This window comes from Adiantum capillus-veneris, chromosome 25 (assembly GCF_014529385.1).
Source record: "Adiantum capillus-veneris isolate H3 chromosome 25, ASM1452938v2, whole genome shotgun sequence".
Taxonomy (NCBI): Eukaryota; Viridiplantae; Streptophyta; class Polypodiopsida; order Polypodiales; family Pteridaceae; genus Adiantum; species Adiantum capillus-veneris.
In genome coordinates this window covers 144,585,408-144,606,493 of record NC_140955.1, presented here as the reverse complement: position 1 = coordinate 144,606,493, position 21,086 = coordinate 144,585,408, and the positions used below count along the sequence as shown (strand labels likewise).

Genomic DNA, 21,086 nt, shown 5'->3' with positions numbered 1-21,086 from the left:
GCCTAGTAGGACGAACGAGGGAATTTGGGAAAAATTGGTTGGGGAAGTCCGGGTATAGATATCCAAGGTAGGCTAAAACCACCTCATTTCCACTTCTGGCCTTTGGAGAGAGAGATTTTCGACCTCTTTCTCACGTCTTTTCCGGAGTCTGCAGTTGCCCGTTTTCAGCGCCGTCTCACACAAGACATGAGGGGTAAGTTCTTTACTCGTCAATGATCCATTTTGTACGGCCGGTAGCTAGTCTAAACCCCTAGAAACCGAGCAGTGCACTAAGACCTACGACCAAAAACTGACCATAGCGGCCTGTCAACTCAACCAAATCACATGGGATGTGAATTGCAGCATGCCCTAACATAATAGAACCCTTCTATATCATCAGTTGACCATTCGGCAGGGGTCGAGGGAGTCCCAAGTAGAAAATCTAGGTTTTTGGCAAATGCCAGAATTCCGATCTGACTCCACAAACAATGTGCCTACGAGGTTCATATACAATGTATATGATTGGTTTAGTGAAATCAATCAAGCAAAGCCCTCGAAAAGCAGAAAATGGCTCGAAGGCTACAAAGCGTCAAATTTGACATACGGGGTCAAACTGACTTTAAATGAGCCATAATTGGATGAGTTGCTTCACGACTATGTTGCGGACAAGTCCAAAGCCTCAAAATTGGCTAACCAACCTAACATGCAGTGTATTCACAAAAAGTGGTGATTTCAGAGTCGACAAAGCACAAAGTGATGACGGCATGACCAAACTTGACCAAATTCAATTTAGGATTTGTTTTAGGTGTATAGAATGTGTTTAGGTCAAAATTTGTAAGCTTTGCAAAAAAAATGTCATTGTTGTTGTAAATAATCATGATTATTTACTTTTGTACTATTTTTACTTGGAAATTGTATCATCACCTCAACTATCTTGTGTACACACTTATTACATGCCAAAAATCAAGTATGAACCAAAATGAGCACCTATAACTTGGAAAATTGCCAAGAAACACAAAGAAGTCTTTGCAAGCCAATTTTTGGATTATGGACAACATTTCTTGATCCAAATCACCTCATATCTCATACACAGGGTCTATACAATGCCTAGAACCAGTTTGTACCAAAAAATGTTGATTTTGGTAGAAATGTTAATAATCACAATTGTTTACTTTCTAGCCAAATTAGGGGAGTCCTGATATTTTTCCTTCATGCATCCAAAGTACATGATGTGTTAAGCCCACTAGCCAAGATTGAACCAATTTGGAGCTCAAAATTTCAAATTTCCACTATATCTACTGTTTCAAAGAGCTAAAGCCAAAATCTTGTACCATTTTCACCCTATGCATCCAAATAAGCCCATATTTCACTCAGAGTATGTATTTGGTATATACTTCAAGCGAGTGAAGCCACGTTGCAAAATGTTGAAAAAATTACTTAGCTGTAAATAATCGCAATTATTTACTTTGGTCGCAAAAAATTGTTTAAAGTTTTGTTCCTTGCAAGTTTTTATGCATCATGCTTGTTCAAAAATTGATTTGAAGAAATTGGACCAAAATTGTCAGCATTTCAGACTAAAAGATATTTTAGAGAAAAATCCAACAAATCTGCTAACTTTAACACTCTATTCATTGAACAAGAGCCATGCAAGCAGCAGAGAGAACCAAGAAGAATCTCAACCAAAAGGAAAAGTTTCAGGAATTGCCCGCATACCAACTAGATCTAGATTCATTCAAAGCATCCAAGGCAGCATATCTTTCCAAAGAGCAACTAGAAGAGCATCACACCACAGTATTCACCCCTGCAGATTCAAGAGTGAGGAGGGACATCAAATAGAGTTTCAACTCCTATCAAAAGAAGTAAATGATGCTTCCACGAAGCCTGAGACCAAAGAAGCCAACCGTAGGCTGGGACTCAAAGACTTTTATGAATAGGAGCCATGTGGTGTGGATTTTCAAAAGGATTACGAGATTTTGTCCACTATTAAAGAAGTTGGAGCTGCCCAAATTTCTGACACGCAGGGAAATAAAGTCGAAATGGTAATAACTAAAGAAATAGTGGCAGAAGCACTCAGAATGCCCACAAAAGGAATGACCATGAGGGCAAGGGACATGAAAACGATAGGTACATTCACCAAAGAAACTGCTACTGCCACCTTTGCAGATTTAATTCACAAGCAAGTGGAAGAGCCAGCCCGGTTATACCACCAGTATTTCCACTTCCTGGCAAAAAGGCCACCAAGGTACACCACGCCAAATCACACGACTGCCACCACTTTCACACAAGTTCTCAAGTCAACAACCAAGCAACCGGTGGACCATGCCCAATATGTCTTGACCACTCTGAAATGCATAAAGGAAGAAGGAAAGATTATGTACTTGGGTGCTCTAGAAGTCTTGACAAAGATTGTGTACCATGCCATCGGCATGGTCAACAACCTACCACCTGCCCCTGACAAAAACACGTGGATACTGTCAGCAAAACCATCTCCTTGAGCTACAAGATCAACCAAGAGATCCTATAGATATGATGAAGAGTCAGTTGAAAGCTCTTCGGAAAGACACAACAGCGACAACTCAAATAATGAGGAAAAGAGGGCAAGAAGAGAAGACATGAAGAGAAAAACTATGGTTGCACACCAAGAAGAGTCTGTGAAAAAGCAAGCCTGTTTTGAAAGAGAAAAACATGCCTACGAGTGCAACCGACAAGCACAAGGAAAGGACCCGAAAAAATGGGTGCCAAGTGGACTTAAAGGCGCAAGGACAAAGCATCACACGAGAAAAGAGGATGAAGATCCCATAGAATCTTTAGAAAAAATGTATCAAGAAGGAGAAGCCCTGAAGCTCAAAGAAGCCTAGGAAGAATCAAGAAAAGCAAAAGAGGCAGAGGACTAGAGACAAGTCGAGGAAGCGGCAACGGAAGAGGTACACCACGAACAAGGTTACAAATCTCCCCAACCCACTTCACCGCCTACTGAACAGCAAGACAATCCTATGACAAGCCCACCACCATCACCTGCAGCAGCAGGTAAAGAAACCGCAAAAGAGCCAACTAAAGAAGCCAAGCCCACTAAAGAGACAAAACCTGAATCAAAGGAAGCAGAAGAATCTACACAAGAGGCTACTGCTACACAAGAGCAACAAAAAGAGAAAGAAGCGGAGCCAGAACAAGAGAAAGCAATCGAATCTGCACAAGAGCCTGAACAGCAAAAGATAGACGAATTTGCCCAACAGGAAACAAGTATTGCAAAAGAGTACACAACAAGATCCAAGCCAACACCTTCTACCTCCACACATCAAGAAACATCCGAGTTAACACCTTCTACCTACACACATCAAGAAACATCCGAGACATCCACAAAGCCTCAGGAAGACAAGGCAAAAGAAGGCCAGACACAGCCTCAAGGGCAATAAGAACCAACAGCCACGACACAACCGAGACACACAAGAGGCTGCAAGCACATCAACCTAGCTAGCGAGATAGGAAGACTTGTAGTCCAATGACAAATTAATCCTGAAAGTAAATGAATATGCAAGGCAAATGCAGGATATGACAGAGAGACTCCGATCAGTAGCATTTGGACATAGCACAAAGGCCAAGGAGTTAGAGATGGTGATTGATGCTCTCCAAGGAGATTTAGAAGACAGAATGAAAGTCATCACCGATCTTTAGAGGAAAGTGCAGGAAATGAAAGCTGAAGTTGAACAACATCAGCTAGCTAAAGATAGACAGCAAAAGGAGATGGAAGAGTTAGGTGACCTGCTTACAAAGTTATCAGATGCATGTAAAGCCAAGGATGAACAACTGAGGAAAGTTACACACGAACTTCTAACGACCACCCTCTCAGCTCAGAATATTCAGGTGCAATTGAATGTAGCCAACGCTTCTTTACAATACTTCGAACAAAGAATAAATGATCAAGCAATTCTCTTACGACGGCAAATAAGAGAGAATCCAGTCGTAGCCTCGATCAAAGGGACATATGAAGTGTACAAAGCTTTAGAGAAAAAGAACAAAGACCTTGAGCTGGAGTTAAAGATGGAACAATCTCAGCGCAGGGACCTAGCCTTGATGTGGGTCCAAAGAGAAGAAGAGTTGCTGAGGGAGATAGATGACCTTAAAAGAGTTAACCAGTTGTTGCTGAAAGATGGAAAGCCGGAGATACAATAGGAGGAAGGCACTTTAGAGTAGTCGCAAATAGATATACCCTCAGTGTCATTTGCTGAATTGGAGACACACTCCATAGCATAACTGAGTGGTGAGAATGATTTCTAGGTAAACATTACAGATGCAGACACCGTGCCCATGGTCCATCTCTCAAAAGCTGAAGAAGACGCACTGAAAGAAAACATCACACAAGAGGTGGATGAGCAGTGGAAGGTAGTGATGGATTGGGAGTTTAGAGTACTTCATTCCGTCAATGTCACTCAACTCACTCCCAATCAAATCAATGCATAATGGCACCAACAGTCCCTACCATACCCTCTGATAAAAGTGCAGTTACTACAGGTTAAAGAAAGGCTTTATGCAGACATGCAAATAGATGGTGCAGATAAAGACCACCTGAAGTGGAGGTTGAGTTGACTAAATAAAAACCCAACGTACTTGATTTTGTTCACAAGAGCACCTACAACGCTACAAAAAGATCCCACTTTCTATCTTGTACCAAGAGTAAGGACTTGGCAAGCGCATGAACCACTAACAAAGAAGCGGCCAACCTAGCTGAACTACCCAAGATTTCCAGCTCTAGAAAAGGGACCGGCCACAGAGGAATACATGGTTAAAACCCTAAAGGGCACCATGTCATTCTTCAAGAGTCTACCTGATCTATCCTGTGCAATGTTATATAAAATCTGCAGAATGCTGCTCACTTGCATCGAAGTATTTCATGAGCTAGAGCAAGCAGGCGCCCCGTGGATGTCATTCCTTGAGGGTAATAAAGGTTTGTGCTATGATCTCAGTGTCCAACCTTCCGAATAATTCCTTTATGGCTTCTACGCCAGATGCATGTTTCTACCTTCACACAATATGTTGGCGTTTGAGGAAGCATTCTACACGGGATTCTTCACTTGGCGAACGAAGATATTTGTGCCAATGATGATCAACAACCTCACATCCAGTGATCAACAACCTCACATCCAGGTTTGTAGGCTACTCAGTGGTGGTGGAGCTGAAGAACAGAGTAACCATGCAGTTTTTGCAAGTGCTAGATAAAGAAAGGAAAATCAGATACCAAAAGGCACTGAACGTGCTTAATGACCGCCTCTCCAGCCCGCCAGCCCAAAGACTATTTTAGCCCATAAAGTTATGTCAAGGGACAACATAGGCGAGGAGGGGAGGAATGTTAGCAACAAGCTAACATGAATACGATTTTTTGGATTTCTCATTGTAAAACACATTTTGATAAATCAGGAATATTGTAGCTTCTATTTTCTCGGCTATTTTCTCGGATAAACTCTGTAATTAATGAGTTGGGGCTACAAGCTTCCAGATTGTATCAACCTGTCATTACCCACCTTTGGTAGAACTCTCAAATTATTAGTTTTGACCACCAAAAACCTTAGCTAAGGTATAAAAGCCAATTTTTGTAAGTTTTTGGATAATGAAATACACAGCAAGAGCGAACGGCGCTTACTTCTCTCCTTCTGGCGCTTCCTATTCCCTCCCCAGTTATCACATTGCAGTCACGTTTGTTGCATTGAAACCGCAGGTAAGAGTTCTATGCATTAATGTAAACGCATAACGGTATTCACATAGTCCCCAACAACACCTGGTTGGAAACTATTACTCTGCCAGCCAAAGAAAGTTGTATTGAGCTCCAATGTAACAACTTTATCGTGATAGACAGGAGAAGGGGAGAAATCTGCTGCTCAGGAGACAAGCCCAAACCCACCTGATAGCCCAAGTATTGAATTGCAGTCTCTGGGGGAATCCACCTAAAACCCTCTCCTGGCATCCAATCGAGCACATGAGCACTACCAACTGAGAAAGCCACTGTCTTTCTTCAGTTTATCAGTGTGCCCGATGCACAACAGAAGGTCTCCAGAGCCTGCTCACACTTGTGAAGGTTGGCCTCTTGGCCATCTAAGTACAATGCTGAGTCGTCGACAAACTCAGTGTCCTGTAGCTCATCTCCCTGAATAAGGAGTGCTAAGCTCCGTAGACCATAGTTTTTGGCATCATCGACCCGCGGCCTAATTTCATCATAACTAGGAATTTACACTTTCAAATAAAAAACTAAGCATAGGCAAGGCATTGGGGCACCATTGCTAAGCATTTAGATGCATTCTGGGTCGACAACGACTAAGTAAAAAATCCACTGCTATTAATAATCGCGATTTTGAAACTTGACCTAAAGTGGGTTTGAGATCATAAGCATGTGTGATTAGGTCTTATAAACATATCCTAGAAGTTTCGTTGCGTTTGGATGTCATTTGATGCTATAAAGAATGTGATTTGTTTGCCAATGAGCGATTGGCTTTTAGTAATTTTAGTCACTTGAGTGTAGCTTGGATTAGATGCGAATTGTTAGTTGTTTTCCAAAGAGATTGACAACCTCTTGTAGCCTCTATGCACTAGTGGAGTCAGCTTCATCCCATGGATTGACAATTTAATCGTGATTCTCCCTAATACTGCAATAAGATAGGATGGTGAGGTTAGATATTCGTCCCACAATTCACAATATGCATACCAAGCGTATGCAACTCAAAGTACGCAATCCAATCCTTCACATCCTCCTTCCTTGTGAACACTGGCCGACTATACGCCATCAATTCGAAGTGTTACCATATACATGTGGTAGTGATGTGTGTGAATACACTAGGACCGCCGGGGCATTTTTTCCCTCTTTAGGAGGTTCTTTCCCCCGAGCATTGTATACATGCCCATCACTCTAGGGCTTTTTATATTTTCATTGCATACTAAGTAACACACTCTCTACTGTGTGCCTTGAGCTTCCTTCATCTTCTCCAAGCTGTGTGTGTTTCTGTGCAACCCTAATTTAAACAATTGGTATCAGAGCAGGTTGCATCCTCCAGGGCTTAGTCGCCAGCTGCTCTAGCACACGCCTGCTCACTTTCTTGGATTTCAGTGAGGTTTGGCAAGCGTTCGCAACTCAACAAATATTGAGGGTCATTTCGGCCTCCGTTTCCACTACAGGCAGTATTGCACATGCTATTTCATCATTGTGTTTCTGTCATTGATGTTTTCTGCATAATAGGTGCCTCATATTCTTCTGCGGTTTGTGCTATATAGCACGTGTTGTTTCCGCTCTGTTTCTCCTATTTTTGGGCACTTTTTCTCCTATTTCTCTCCTATAACAGGCATTTACCATGGCTGACAACAACACATATGTGTTCAAGATGTTTGCTGTTGAGGACAAGTTGGATGGGGACAACTACCCTATGTGGTCTTATATGATGCAACATGTTCTTGTGTCAAAGGGTGTCTGGAACATTGTGCAGGGCATTGATGTACGTTCTGGTTCTAAGGATGTAGGCGATGTTGAGGATGTTGCAGGTCTTTCTACAAGGATTGTTGCTATTCGAGTTGTTTTGCCTACGGCAGAACAAGCTTGTTGGGATGTAAAGGATGCACAGGCTCATGCATTGATTGCACTGTCTGTGAAGTGCACCATGGTTTCTCACATCCGTTCAGCAAAATTTGCAAAACAAGATTGGGATATTTTGGCAGGTATTTATGCAAGTTGCAATGATGCTAAAAAGACTGCGTAAAGTGCTGAGTCGAAGATTATGCATGAGGAAGATGATATGGACACTTTCCTTGCTAGTGTCAAGAATATCCATGAGCAACTTATTTCTACAGGTGAAGTGATTGCAGATAGTTCCCTTGTGCAGAGTGTTCTTGATGCCTTACTAGATTCTTACCAGATTTTTGCTAGTACTTGGAGACTAATGACCCAAGGAAATCCTGAAGCTATCAAGTTTGATGCATTATGCACATTGTTGTTGCAAGAGTCACTTTCTAGAAAAAAATAGGACTAGAGAGCGTGCAATTGAACACACTTTTATTGCTTCTCAAAGAAAGGGTGGTAACAGCAATGCAACCACTTCTTATGGTTCTATTGCGAGTGGCAAAACTTCTATTCCCAATGCTTCTTCTGGAAGCATTTCGTTTGGAAATTTTGATGATCAGAAAATTGGATGGCTGCCATGCAATCAGAATATGATGCACTTATAGAAAATGACACATGCACTTTATGTGATTTTCCTCCTGGCAAAAAGGCCATTGGTACAAAGTGGGTTTACAAGCTGAAACGTAAGCCGGATGGTGAGGTTGATCGCCATAAGTCTCGACTTGTTGCAAAGGGTTATGCACAAAAAAAGGCATAGATTATGAAGAGACTTTTTCTTCCACTTGTTGTATGACTACTGTGCGTTTTCTATGTGCATTGGTAGCTCATTTTGATTGGGATGTACATCAATCAGACATTGTTACTGCTTTCTTGAATGGTGACATATTTGAGGAAGTTTATGTAACGTAGCCTCGCAGTTTTGTCGTGAAAGGACAAGAGGACAAAGTGTGCAAATGTAACAAGGCTTTGTATGGGTTGAAGCAATCTCCTCGTGCTTGGTATGAGAAAGTTGACACTCATTTGGTCAAACAAGGCTTTTGTAATAGTCCAACAGAAAGCACATTGTATGTAAAGTGTGAGGGTGATGTACTTCTCATTGTGGTTCTTTATGTAGATGATTTGTTGATCACTGGACCAAATGAGAAACATATTGCTACTTTTAAGGCTGATTTGAATGCTACTTTCAAGATGAAAGATTTGGGGCTGTTGCATCATTATTTGGGAATTTAGTTTAAGTAGTGTGATGGTGGTATTGCCTTCTGTTAGGAAAGTTACATAGAGACATTGCTATCTAAGTTTGGACTTGAGGATCGTAAACCTATTGCCACTCCCATGGAAACAGGTTTGAAGTTGAGTCTACATGATGTTGGAGATCCTGCTGATTTCACTCTTTACCAAACTACTGTTGGCTGCCTCATTTATGTATGCAACACGAGGCTAGATATTCAGTTTTCAGTCTCACAGGTCAGCAGATTTATGCATAGCCCAGGGTCTAAGCATTGGCATGCTATCAAGAGGATTTTCCTCTACCTTAGTGGAACTTTACATCTTGGCTTGTTTTATCCCAAGGGGGGATCATTGCCATGCTTTTTTGGAATCAGATTGGGCTGGTTGTTTTGACATGCGAGTGTCCAAAAGTGGTTATTGTTTCATGCTTGGCAGTTCATGTATATCATGGTTGAGCATTAAGCAACCTACTGTGGCCACTTCGAGTTGTGAGGCTGAGTACAGGGTAGTCTTCACAGCTACGATTGAGTGTGTATGGCTCAGACTCCTTATGGTGATTTGGGTGTTGGACACGACACTGCCAACACTATCTACACTGACAGTCAGAGCACATTGGTAGTTGGAAGGAGCCGAGTTTTTCATGCTCGCACAAAGAACATTGAGGTGCATTACCACTATGTCAGGGAGAGGCTCTCAGCAGGAGAGATCAGCTTGGCTTATGTGCCAACACAGGACAACCTTGCAGATCTTTTCACACAGTCTTTGTCGAAGCTTGAAGCTTTCCGCAAAGCTTTGAGCTTACTCCCCTTTGTGGAAAGGGAAGGAGGATACCTGGCTCTCCTTCCTCTTTGAGCACATTGTGTTTTTGAGAGAGAGAGAGAGAGAGAGAGAGAGAGAGAGAGAGAGAGAGAGAGAGAGAGAGAGAGAGAGAGACAGAAAGAGAGAAAATAAGAAGAAGAAGAGAGTTTTAAAATCGTAGGAAACTATCCCAAGAGACCTTAAAGATGTACTCGACGAGGAGTTGAACTCAAGACCTGTTATTGAAGAGGGAAATGGCATAACCAATCTATCACACTTGGGTGATAGAAAGGTTATACCATTTTCCTCCTTTTATTGGCATGCACATAGACCCACACACACATACCCGAGAAGAAGGAAGTTTAATTTAACATCGTTGGAAACTAATTTGAGAGACCTTAAAGATCTAGCCAATGAGGAGTTGAACTCAAGACCCGTTATTCAAGAGGGAAATGGCATAACCAATCTACCACACTTGGGTGATAGAAAGGTTATCCCATTTTCCTCTTTTTATTGGCACACACGCACACCCACACACACACACACACACAAGAAGAAGAGAGTTTTAACATCATAGGAAACTATCCCAAGAGACGTTAAAGATTAGGTTAGATGTAGACTTACGTTACTTTAGATTTAGGTTTATAGAAGTTAGATTAGATTAGATTTAGGTTTATTTATGTTAGATTTAGATTTAGGTTATATTAGATTAGATTTAGGTTTATTTTGAGTTTAAGATTAAATTAGATCTAAATTTATGTTCGATGAACTAGCTTTTTTTAGATTTATGTAAGATTTTAGTGCATGGAAATGAAGTTGCGCTCATGATGGTAAGCATTGTATGAAAAACACTTGCTCATATGAAAAACACTGAAAAAGACTCCGTTTTCCTACATGAGAAAATTTCCTGCGCTTACAGCCTCGACAGTCCATGCGGACCAGCAATTCCACCTACATGTCTGACTGCTACTACCATACAATAAGCTGTCATGATTAGCCAATGGAAGAGCAAATTGAGCCTACACAGAAATTAGTGATGCAAGATGACGATTCCAAGGGTCACACACACACCACAGCCCATCAAATATAGAGTAAGAAATAAGTGCTTTGAGCAGGCATCAACTACATTGCAAGAATGACATACCTGCATGCTACAGACAAAGATCTAATGTGAAAAGATGTTAAGATGCTCTGAAATGCTACAGCTATAGAAGAGGCAAAGGGGTTTTGTCCACTACATGCAGTATCATGTAGACGTGGGTGTGTAGATTTCTTTTACCCACAAATATAGGTATTGACCAATAAAGACGAGATTACAACCCAGTGGTTCTGATCTCCATGCATCTCTAGACTGAGGTGTGTGGGGATTGGACATGACTAGAGAATGTGAGGTAGTTTACAGTGTGAACAAAGAGAGAGAGAGAGAGAGAGAGAGAGAGAGAGAGAGAGAGAGAGAGAGAGAGAGAGAGAGAGAGAGAGAGATAAAAGACAAAGAATGCCAATAGAAGATTAAATTTGTTGTCTAGGTTATAATGTTTTTACCCTCATTATGAGTAGTGACGAGGATGTGGGGCCGTCCAACTGCAACACCTATCTTTCAACGATGATCTTATGTCCTTGTAATCAATGAGATCATGCTGTGCGATGGACAAGACGCATTTCTTTGCAGCACGTTCACAAATTTTGTGATTCTGATCCATCTATTATAGATCGAATTGTTGCCAATTATAGCTCGTTGGACTCTGACGCTGGCCAACAGGTAGCAATCTTGCAACCAATAGACGTGTTTGCAGGTGCTTTGGTCAAGCAACATATAAGAGGCCACAAGATGTAGCCTTTGATAGCTTGGGTGATGATCATACAGACCACATTCCCAACGAGGCAATGTTTGAGCCCGAGATCGATGAAATGATCGAGACGATCATGGATTCAGAAAGGTGTATCTATGATGATATGAAAAGTGAAGCCGATACGCCATTGTATAATGGAGCACGTGTGTTTAGATTGAAGGCGCTCCTGTTTCTTCTCAACATGAAGCCAAAGTGTGGATGGAGTGACACTAGCATCACAACGCTTTTTAGATGATCTACTACAATTAGTGTACTTTAATAAAAAACTCTAGATATAGATTGCTCAAAGAGCACATACTGCCAGTTGATAATGTGATGCCAAATTCTTGAGAGGAAGCAAGAAACACTTTTCGAAACTTGGGATGGATTACAATTCGATCCATGCTTGTCCTAACGATTGCATTCTTTTTAGAGTGGAATACATAGACATGGAGAAGTGTCCAAAATGTGATTCCAAGAGATATCGAGTAGATCTCCACGGAACAAAAATTCCGCAAAAGATTTTGCGACATTTTCCTCTTCTTCCTCGCATCAAGAATTTGTTCGAATGTAATTCCATGGCCACCCTAGCATCATGGCATGAGGAGAATAAATCTTCGGATGGTGTGCTACGGATTCCTGCAGATTCCGCAGCCTGGAAACATATAGATGAAACATGGTCAGATTTTTCCAGGGAAGCTTGAAATTTGCACTTAGGCCTGGCTATGGATGGCGTAAATTCATTTGGTCAAAGATCAACATCTTACATTGTATGGCCCGTTGTCATCGTCAACTACAACATTCCCCCGTGGTTGACTACGAAGAAGGGGCACCTTGGCTAAGCTTGATTGTGTTGGGGAAATATAAAGTGAAGAATATGGATGTGTATCTTTTTCCACTATTGGAAGAGATACAACAATTGTGAATTGGCATAGAAGTGGTGGATATGAGCCAACACATAGGTTGACAGAATGCTTTGATGAGAGGCATTCTAATGTGGACCATGCATGACTATCCCGGACTAACAAAATGCTCAGGTGATTTACACTCCTTACTCAAACACTATAAATCTTGGTTTTTTTGAAGCTTATCTATTATCATGTGTATACATGCAGGGCTTCAAACAAGCGGATACAGAGCATGTGTCACATGTGGACCTAGACTGAATGCACGTAGGGCGCCCTCATTCAAGAAGTAAATCTACGAAGGTCATGAAGAGTATCTTCCAGAGAATCATGTGTTATGCGATGAATTTTTGGGAAGAGAGCCATTGAGGATGTCTGCACAAGCATGGTTAGAGTATAAAGAGATGTGTGATGACGGATTGCCCCCAGGGATGAAGAGACTATCTCTATGATACGAGTTACCATACTGGACCCGAATCATGATCAATCACTTGCTCATCCAATGCACATATTCAAGAATGTGGGTAATCTACTATGGGACCATCTGACCGGAAAGAAAGATACTTTGGGAGCCAGGGTTGACCTTAGAAATGTGGATCGTATGGAGCAATATTGGCCGCAAACAACGTCCAATGGATCTATAAAACTCCCTAAAGCACCATGGATTTTCATAGGAGCCCAAGAACGCAAAGTAAAAGAGACCATTTGATCTTTGGGGACCCCCACTGGCATAATGCACTTGCTCCGAACATGTTTTACTAAAGAAGGAAAGCTTACCGGTTTGAAGTCACATGACTAGCATAAAATGTGTTAGGTATGTTCATAGTGGGAATTGTGTAACAAATTTGTGTGTGGACTTTAATATCATTTTGAGGGATGTTTGTCTCTTGACGTCCGTAACACAATCTACAAACTTGGGAAGTTGGTGCAATGTATCTCACAAAAGGAGATCAATGTAGACTCCATACCATTCACCAAACTAAACGCTGCGAAGGTTGTGTGCATGTTTGAGAAACATTTCCCTACTACCATGCTAACCATTCAGGTGCATCTTCTTTTTAACATAGTTGATGAGGTGGAAATAGATGGCACAGTACATTCTAGATGGATGTTCTTTTTAGAACGTTTGATGAAAACACTCAAGTGATATATGCATCAGAAGGCACATCCGGAGGGTAGCATGGTAGAAGGTTGGCTGGTATCAGAGTCCCTAGTGTACATTGGAGAGTGGCTAGACGGATTTGATAAAGCCCGGGACACGCTATGGAAAACCATAGATGATGAGCGCATATCTGGGATTGTCATGTTAAATCTCGGTGTTGAGAAGAAGATGACAGAAGATATAGAGGCTAAAATCAACCGATTTTGCATGCTTCACAATCCAGTGATGCAAAAGTGGATGTCACAATATAAGGATGCAAAGCAAGAGGGACAAAGGGCACGAATTGAGTGGAGACGGGGAAGACGACCACCGATGCACTATCCAATGGGTCTGGAGAGCCTACCAACATTCATGAGCTTAAGATGGTTGCACAACCGATTGAAAAGCACACAAGAGTGTGGTGAAGAAGTGGCTGAGGAAGAGTGGGATTACTCTCCGGGTTGCGTGACCAAGGTAAGTTTGCAATGCACGACTAGTGACTTTCTAGATGCTTGAATTGCCACTCATAATCTTTGTTCGTTGTAGTATAAGTCATACACAATAGCATGGTGTAAAGGTCGACATTTTAGGGTGGAACGGATCGACAAAAAGTGTTTTACTCAAGATTGTGGAATCATGGCAAAATTTGAACAGTCTAGTCAACGATGATCCTCTGATGCAGATCCTGTGGTGGCGGAACTCACTTACTTCGGCACGCTACAAGAGATTTTGAGGATCGATTATAGAGGATTTTTTGTCGACTTGTTCGACGTGCAATGGTTCAAGATAATCATGGAGGGTCGCAATGCTACTATGCATAGAGGAGAGTCTGGTTTTCTTGAGGGTGGATTCAACTAAGAAATGTACTAACCTAAGAGACACTTTCGTACTACCCAAGGATTGTGAGCAAGTAAGTATGTAAATAGTTAACATCCCATTTTAATAGTTATGTGCTTGGAAGATCTCATGTAAGTTATGTTTAAACGGCAGGTGATATTTCATCCTACAAAGTCTGCATCATACTGGTGGTACGTCATAGAGGTAGCCCCTCGTAGTGCACGAATGTATGAAGGCTACCATGTGCCAATCACAACGGCATCAATGGAGGAGATCGGAGATGATGCTCAGTCAGAAGCTGTTGAGGTGGTCCCAGAAGAGCATCAAGATGCTACTCTCTATGGGGTGTATGCAGAGGATCTACAAAATAAAACGGAGGACATCTGTCTAAACGGAGAGCTCTATATAGATATAGGAATTTATGCTAAGCTATGCAAGGATGAGAGAGAGACCTCTTAAAGCCATAAATATTGTATTTGAACAATTTTGCTCTGTTTTATAAAAAAATTGGCGTCATTGCGTCATTGTATTTAATTGTCTTTGCGTCCATTACTGTTTATATGCGTCATTGCGTCACTGTATTTAATGGTCTTTGCATCCACTCCAGTCATATATACTTTAGGTATATTCTCACAAGCACGGATGATGAGCACTACACTCCGAGTGGGATGGAGACTGAAGCTGCAATCGCGACGGGAGTGATCTGTCTTTGCTCATAGATGCAGCTCATCCCACCGCTAGATCTAATTGATCTGGTGAAAGAGACGCTAAGAAGCACTACTACTGCTTCTTAACGTCTCTTTCACTCGATCAACTAGATTTAGTGGTGAAAGAGACGCTAAGAAGCACTACTACTGCTTCTTAGCGTCTCTTTGACCTGATCAACTAGATTTAGTGGTGGGGCAAGAAACATCTATGAGCAGATACGGACTTCCTTCGTGATTGCAACTTCAGTCTCCATCGCACCCGGAGCGTAGTGCATTTACAAATTCACAGAAATTCAACGAAAACTCTCTACATAAGAATCCCTCCCCCTCCCTCTCTCTCTCTCTCTCTCTCTCTCTCTCTCTCTCTCTCTCTTTCTATCTATCTACTTTTCCATGTTTTCTACTCCATTCATTCAATATTAAGTTTAAATGTTATGATGAGCAGTTTCTTTCTTCTTTGTCACCCAAGCAGAGACAGTGGTACGTAGAGCATCATCGCTATGATGCACCATCACACGTTCCTACTCCGTCCTCGTCTCCCTCAGCTTCGGAACATTTAGCACGCTCCAAAACTTCGGTGTCAAGATGATCTTCACACTTGTCTAGGCACCGGCGCTCTAGTGATGGCGGCGGCGGTTGTTGCGGGGATGCTGCCGCCAATGCCTCGACATCGCCTCGTGTTCAACAAGGCTCTTTACCCTCCCCTTCTTTGCCCACCCCCACACCAACCACAACATTGCCATCTACGCCAGGTTTTGCGTGGTTGACTATTTCTAGCAGCTACACACCACTACCTACTCCTCTAGGAGCCACCCCAGTCGACACTCCTCGGTTCGAGGCCCAGAATCTGGTGGAGACACATGACGTCCGTACCCCCATCAACACGCTGCTAGAGACCCCTGCCGAGACACCCAGGTTCACTCGTCACCGGTGAGAGGGCTTGCCTTACTTTGTCGACTTCAGTGGCAGCATCATCATGGATGATGACGGCAAGAAGGTGATCTTGCGCATGCGCGGTCTTTGCTCTTAGGTGTTTAGAAACTACATGCTAAACACCTAGAGTGAAGTACCAAGTGATTTAAAAGACAGAGTCATCAGCATACTTCATGACGGGTTTTCCGTTTCAACACGGGATGACCGTTTCAATGAAGACCCGATGAAGCTCCGAAAGCAAGCACAAGCGTTCTGAAGTGCAAAAGGCAATAAAGCATAGGTGGAGCAGACCAGATTGGCTGACCAAATAAGATTGAAAGAATGTGAAGAAAGCAGCACGCGAGAATCCTAACAAGTGGAAGCAACAAAAGGAGGCAGCCAAAGCGGGAGTAGAGACAGGGAGCTCGCACCACTTGGGGAGCGGCGGGTGGGCATCATTTGAGGCCGATTTTGTAAGTGTTTTTGCATTTATCTTTAGGTTTGATAGCTTACGGTTTAGGGGTTTTTAAATTCCAACAGAATGGATTCTTTATATGTTTTGGCAGTGGCCAATGACAGGACGTGACTCCACACCGTATGAACGCGAGTACGCATGTAGAAAGGGCTTAAATGCTCTGACGGACATTTTGAGTTCTTGTGACGGCATGGTTAGTATTATGGTTTACTCTTTTCTATTTGTTGTATTGTTTTGTAAATAATATATTTATACTTACAAAAAGCTATCTTATTGTTTTTTTTTGCAGAATCCGACAGATATGCCGCTTGGATGTGATGAGACGTCTGATTAGACGATGTTAGTCTAGTCATAGCTAGTAGCTAGATATAGCATTAGTTTCCTTTTTTCATAGCATATGTATCATGAGATGATGTGTACACGTCTTTGTGTAACTATTGAAAAACCATGTATATTTTTTGACTAGTGACAATGGTGTTGTAACTATTTACATTTGCAAAGTTTAATTAACAATCAACTGATTTTGCCTATGATGTCTACAATTGTTATGGATTTAATTCATTAATTTACTTTTGTAAGTTTTGTATCTTTATTCTACAAACAATACTATGGATGATGGAGTTAATGGTTATATTGTCTTGTGAGTGACTACTTTGGGTGTATATCTAAGCTTGCACTTTCTTTCAAAGGTCAATATGAGCTTATCTTGGATTCATTTAGGTTTACCCTATTATTGGAACATTCAATATGGTTGATGGGTGGCCAGGTATTCAATGCCCTGCCACCAAAAAAATTTACTCTCGGGCGTCGCTATAAGCGTCGCTATATAAGGATCTGGAGCGTCGGTATAGAAAACCTGTAAGCGTTCCTATGAGGGTCGCTATGAGCATCGCTATCTGCATCGCTATATAGCGACGCAGATAGCGACCCTCATAGCGACGTTCCCGTATCGACGCTCATAGCGACGGTCTTAGCAACACCGGGGATTATAAAATCCAATGTATTTGTGTCGCTAATAGCGTCACAAGTGCACACAACCTCTTGTAGTGTAACTCCACAAAAGTTGAATTGTTGCACCTCAACCAAATCACCACTTTTCTTCAATGAAGCTCAAACTTCACGGCAAAACTGCTTCACCTAGAGTCTTACCATCGCCCGAGCGAGATTTCTCGAGCGAACTAAAACCCGAGTGAATATCTAAATGGCATCTACCCATGGTGTGCTATGTTTACTCTTAATTTTATATTTCATTTCATGTATAAGTGAAAGGTGTTCAGGTATTGTCTACCTTTGCAATGTCGCAAAGCATTGGGCCTAACAAGCATTGATGCTGCACATTGCAACGTGGTTCCACCTCAGCATCACGCAAGGTGAGGGACTCATATATAGGCATCACTGCTACATTGTTCATTGTTTTTCTCTACGTATCTTGCACGATTAGCGATACAATCTCCATCTCCAGTCAGTGCATGTCATGTAGCTGGGCATCATCGCAATCATGGTAGTACTCAATGATGGCCCGAGTAACTCTCCATCGAGGCTGGGTGTCATGGCCCGAGTAAGGATGTCCAGTGGCAAAGTTCCTCCTTCACTTATTCACTCTTTGCCTGCTTGTCACCAACTTTTAGCCCCTCAAGAAACTCGCCCACCTCCTTGGGGTGCCTGGCATCTCCTTTTGAGCAGCCCCAAAAGCTTTTTCTAAATGCTTGAGCGTTTTCCACACTCCCAACAAAGAAAATGCAAAAAATTTCACCTTTCAACTCTCCTTCTACAAAATCAGAGGCATGCCACACCCAAGCCTTGTCACTACCCTGATGTTCCTACAAGTAGCTTATAGAGGGAACGATTGTGTGATTTGCATAGATTTCATGACCAATCGAACTTTTTTGGTCTTCTTATGCTGGAGTAGCTTTACCTACCTCATACCTCTCTCTTTCCACTGGTCATCGTCCTTATCAAATTGGTATAGCTAATTGGCCTTTAGGTCAATGAGAACATTCTTATTCTCCTTGCCGCTACTGGCAGCAAGGGCATCAAGCTTGATGATGTGGCACTTGTCTCTTCCTCCTCAATTGCAGGTCTTGCATCATCACCTTCCTCTGTAGCGGCATTTTCCAGGGGCTCTTTCTCTTCACTGAGCGCTTAGCATTTGGACTGAAGTGGGTTGAGAGAGAGAGAGAGAGAGAGAGAGAGAGAGAGAGAGAGAGAGAGAGAGAGAGAGAGAGAGAGGAAAGAACCTACAACGAGGATGGACGAGCTCGTCGGTGTCAAACTTTGCACCAAGTACTCTATAGAAAGGGCGAGAATCAAATTTTTCCGTACGTGATTACTTGCTGCAAGGACCGCATGCCGGCGTGCACACGACCCTCCAACAAAAGTAGGTATATTCAAACTTTTCGAGGTGTTACATTTTGGGGAATGTGTTGTTTTTGTACACTGTAACAAAAATCATTTTTCCAAACATACAAAATTCCCTTTCTTGAATTTTCCAAGAGGAAATCTTAGAAAATTAGGTTTATTTTTCGGGTTTTACACTAATTTTCTCTATTGTGGGGCGGAATTTCTCCCTTTTCCTTGCCTTCAACCGGCATTTTTGAAATTTTCTCTATTTTGGGATGGAAGTTCTCCCTTTTCCTTGCCTTCGACTGGCATTTTTGAAATTGAAAACTTATTATACTGAGACACATTTTTCCCGAACACTCCTTTGGTAGCTTGGAGAAAAAAGGGGCCGAGATCAAACTTTTTCTATTGCAAGGAGCACGCGCCAGCGCACGGTCGTAAAGAGTCTCCCAAAAAACAATTTTTCAAAAACTTGACAATACTTTATTTTTTGAAATCGTTGCCTGCTTCGTCGTCGTCGACTCTCTTAATCCTATAGTCACCCTCTCCGCCTTCTGACCTCCTTGCCTCCTCCTGCAATACACCACCCTTGCAACGATAAGCCCTGTCGTGATGCCGCATTTTCGATATCTGTATATGAAGCAAGCTCGTCGCTAAAAACTGTGTGTCTGTGCGCGTGCGTCTGTGTGTTTTTCTTAGGGCGGGAAGGAGACGGAGATGGGAGCTCAGTGGAATCACAATCGCAGGAAGGGGGAATCATGAAACGCGCGGCTTGGGAGGTAGGTCGATAGGCGTGCAGGAAGGGGGAAGTATGCAGTGGGTTGGGAGGCAGGTTGCGAGGTTTATATGCAAGGCTATTCTCCACTTGACTGTGAGATCTTAGAGCTCAAATGGAGTGCTACAGATTGGCGCCTCGCAGGAAGAGTGTTGTAGATGGATGTGTGAGAACAAGGTCGCAAGGGAGTCGGACTTTTGATGCAAGGGAGATAGAAGTCTAGAATCTCTCTCTCTCTCTCTCTCTCTCTCTCTCTCTCTCTCTCACTCTCTCTCTCTCTCTCTCTCTTTTGTGACATCGAGCTTACTAATTTGAACGATTTTGTCTCTCTCTACCATGAGAGAGAGCCTAGAGGTGTTGCCGATTGGATACGCAGACTATAGTGAAGAAGGGGAGGCTATAGGATGGCGAGCTGGGGACAAATGAACAATCTGGAGAAGCTAGCGACTGAGGGTATGAAGCATGGTGGCATGTGCCATATGCTGGACTATGTACAGCAAGGTTTCAAGTGGCTTGTGATGAGTTTTTCTTTAAGTGAGCGTGTATTGTATGCAGCAGCTATGGATTTGCGCTAGACTAGCTTAGCTCTAGATTTTGAAGAGCCTTTCCGTGGCATGAGGTATCAAGATCGAACTCCATTGCTGCAAGGGAGCTCCGCATCAATTCAACCATGCAATTGGGATTTATCAAGATTTTGTGTAATAAAAACGGATGGACTAAGGGTATGTCCAGTAGGTCTTGTCCCCTTAATATTCAAAAGTTGTACTACTTGAGTGTGACTACGATACAACAATATCTACTTAGTAAAAAATGCCAAGTGTAAAAGGCCACAAATAAACCTAATTTTCTAAAGTTTTCTCTTGCTAAATTCAAGGTAAGGAATTTTGTATGTTTGGAAAAATGATTTTTCTCGAACATTGATTTGGAGAAAGGCATACCCTTTGCAACTAGTCCTGGCTTCCGTCGCTCTGCATACATCGACCACAGAGAGAGAGAGAGAGAGAGAGAGAGAGAGAGAGAGAGAGAGAGAGAGAGAGAGAGAGAGAGAGAGAGAGAGAGAGTTGTTATATAAAATGTAGGTGTCGGGACAAACATGGACCATGCATGAGTGGCTATATAAAACGTGGGCACCAGGAGCAAGCGAGACATTAATCTTCACAAAGGCATAGGCATAAGATTCTTCCTTTTGACGATTTTCATTGAATCGTCAGGACATACCTCGTGAATGGAATCGCATCATGAGATTTGTACTCACCTTGTTGTGCCTCATAGTCTCTCTCTCTCTCTCTCTCTCTCTCTCTCTCTCTCTCTCTCTCTCTCTCTCTCTCTCTCTCTCTCTCTCTCTCTCTCTCTCTCTCTCTCTCACACACACACACACACACGTGTGGGAAGTCCTTGAAGCAAAAAATGCCGCTTGAGAGCAAGACGAGAAGGAAAAGTTCCTCTTAGATTTTTACAAAACTAGTTAAAAATTATTGTGATGGAAAAAATGGGTTTGCAAAGTCAAGAGATGAATATGTCAAATATAAGAGAGAAAGTTGTGAAGAAGAAGAGGCTAATCTTTGTG

The 21,086-nt window shown here is 42.3% G+C and overlaps 1 pseudogene; it reads left to right on the top strand.

Moving 5' to 3' along the window:
* The first annotated feature begins 3,666 nt into the window (after window positions 1-3,666).
* Window positions 3,667-16,738, top strand: LOC147425792 (uncharacterized; annotated as a pseudogene).
* The last annotated feature ends 4,348 nt before the right edge of the window (window positions 16,739-21,086 follow it).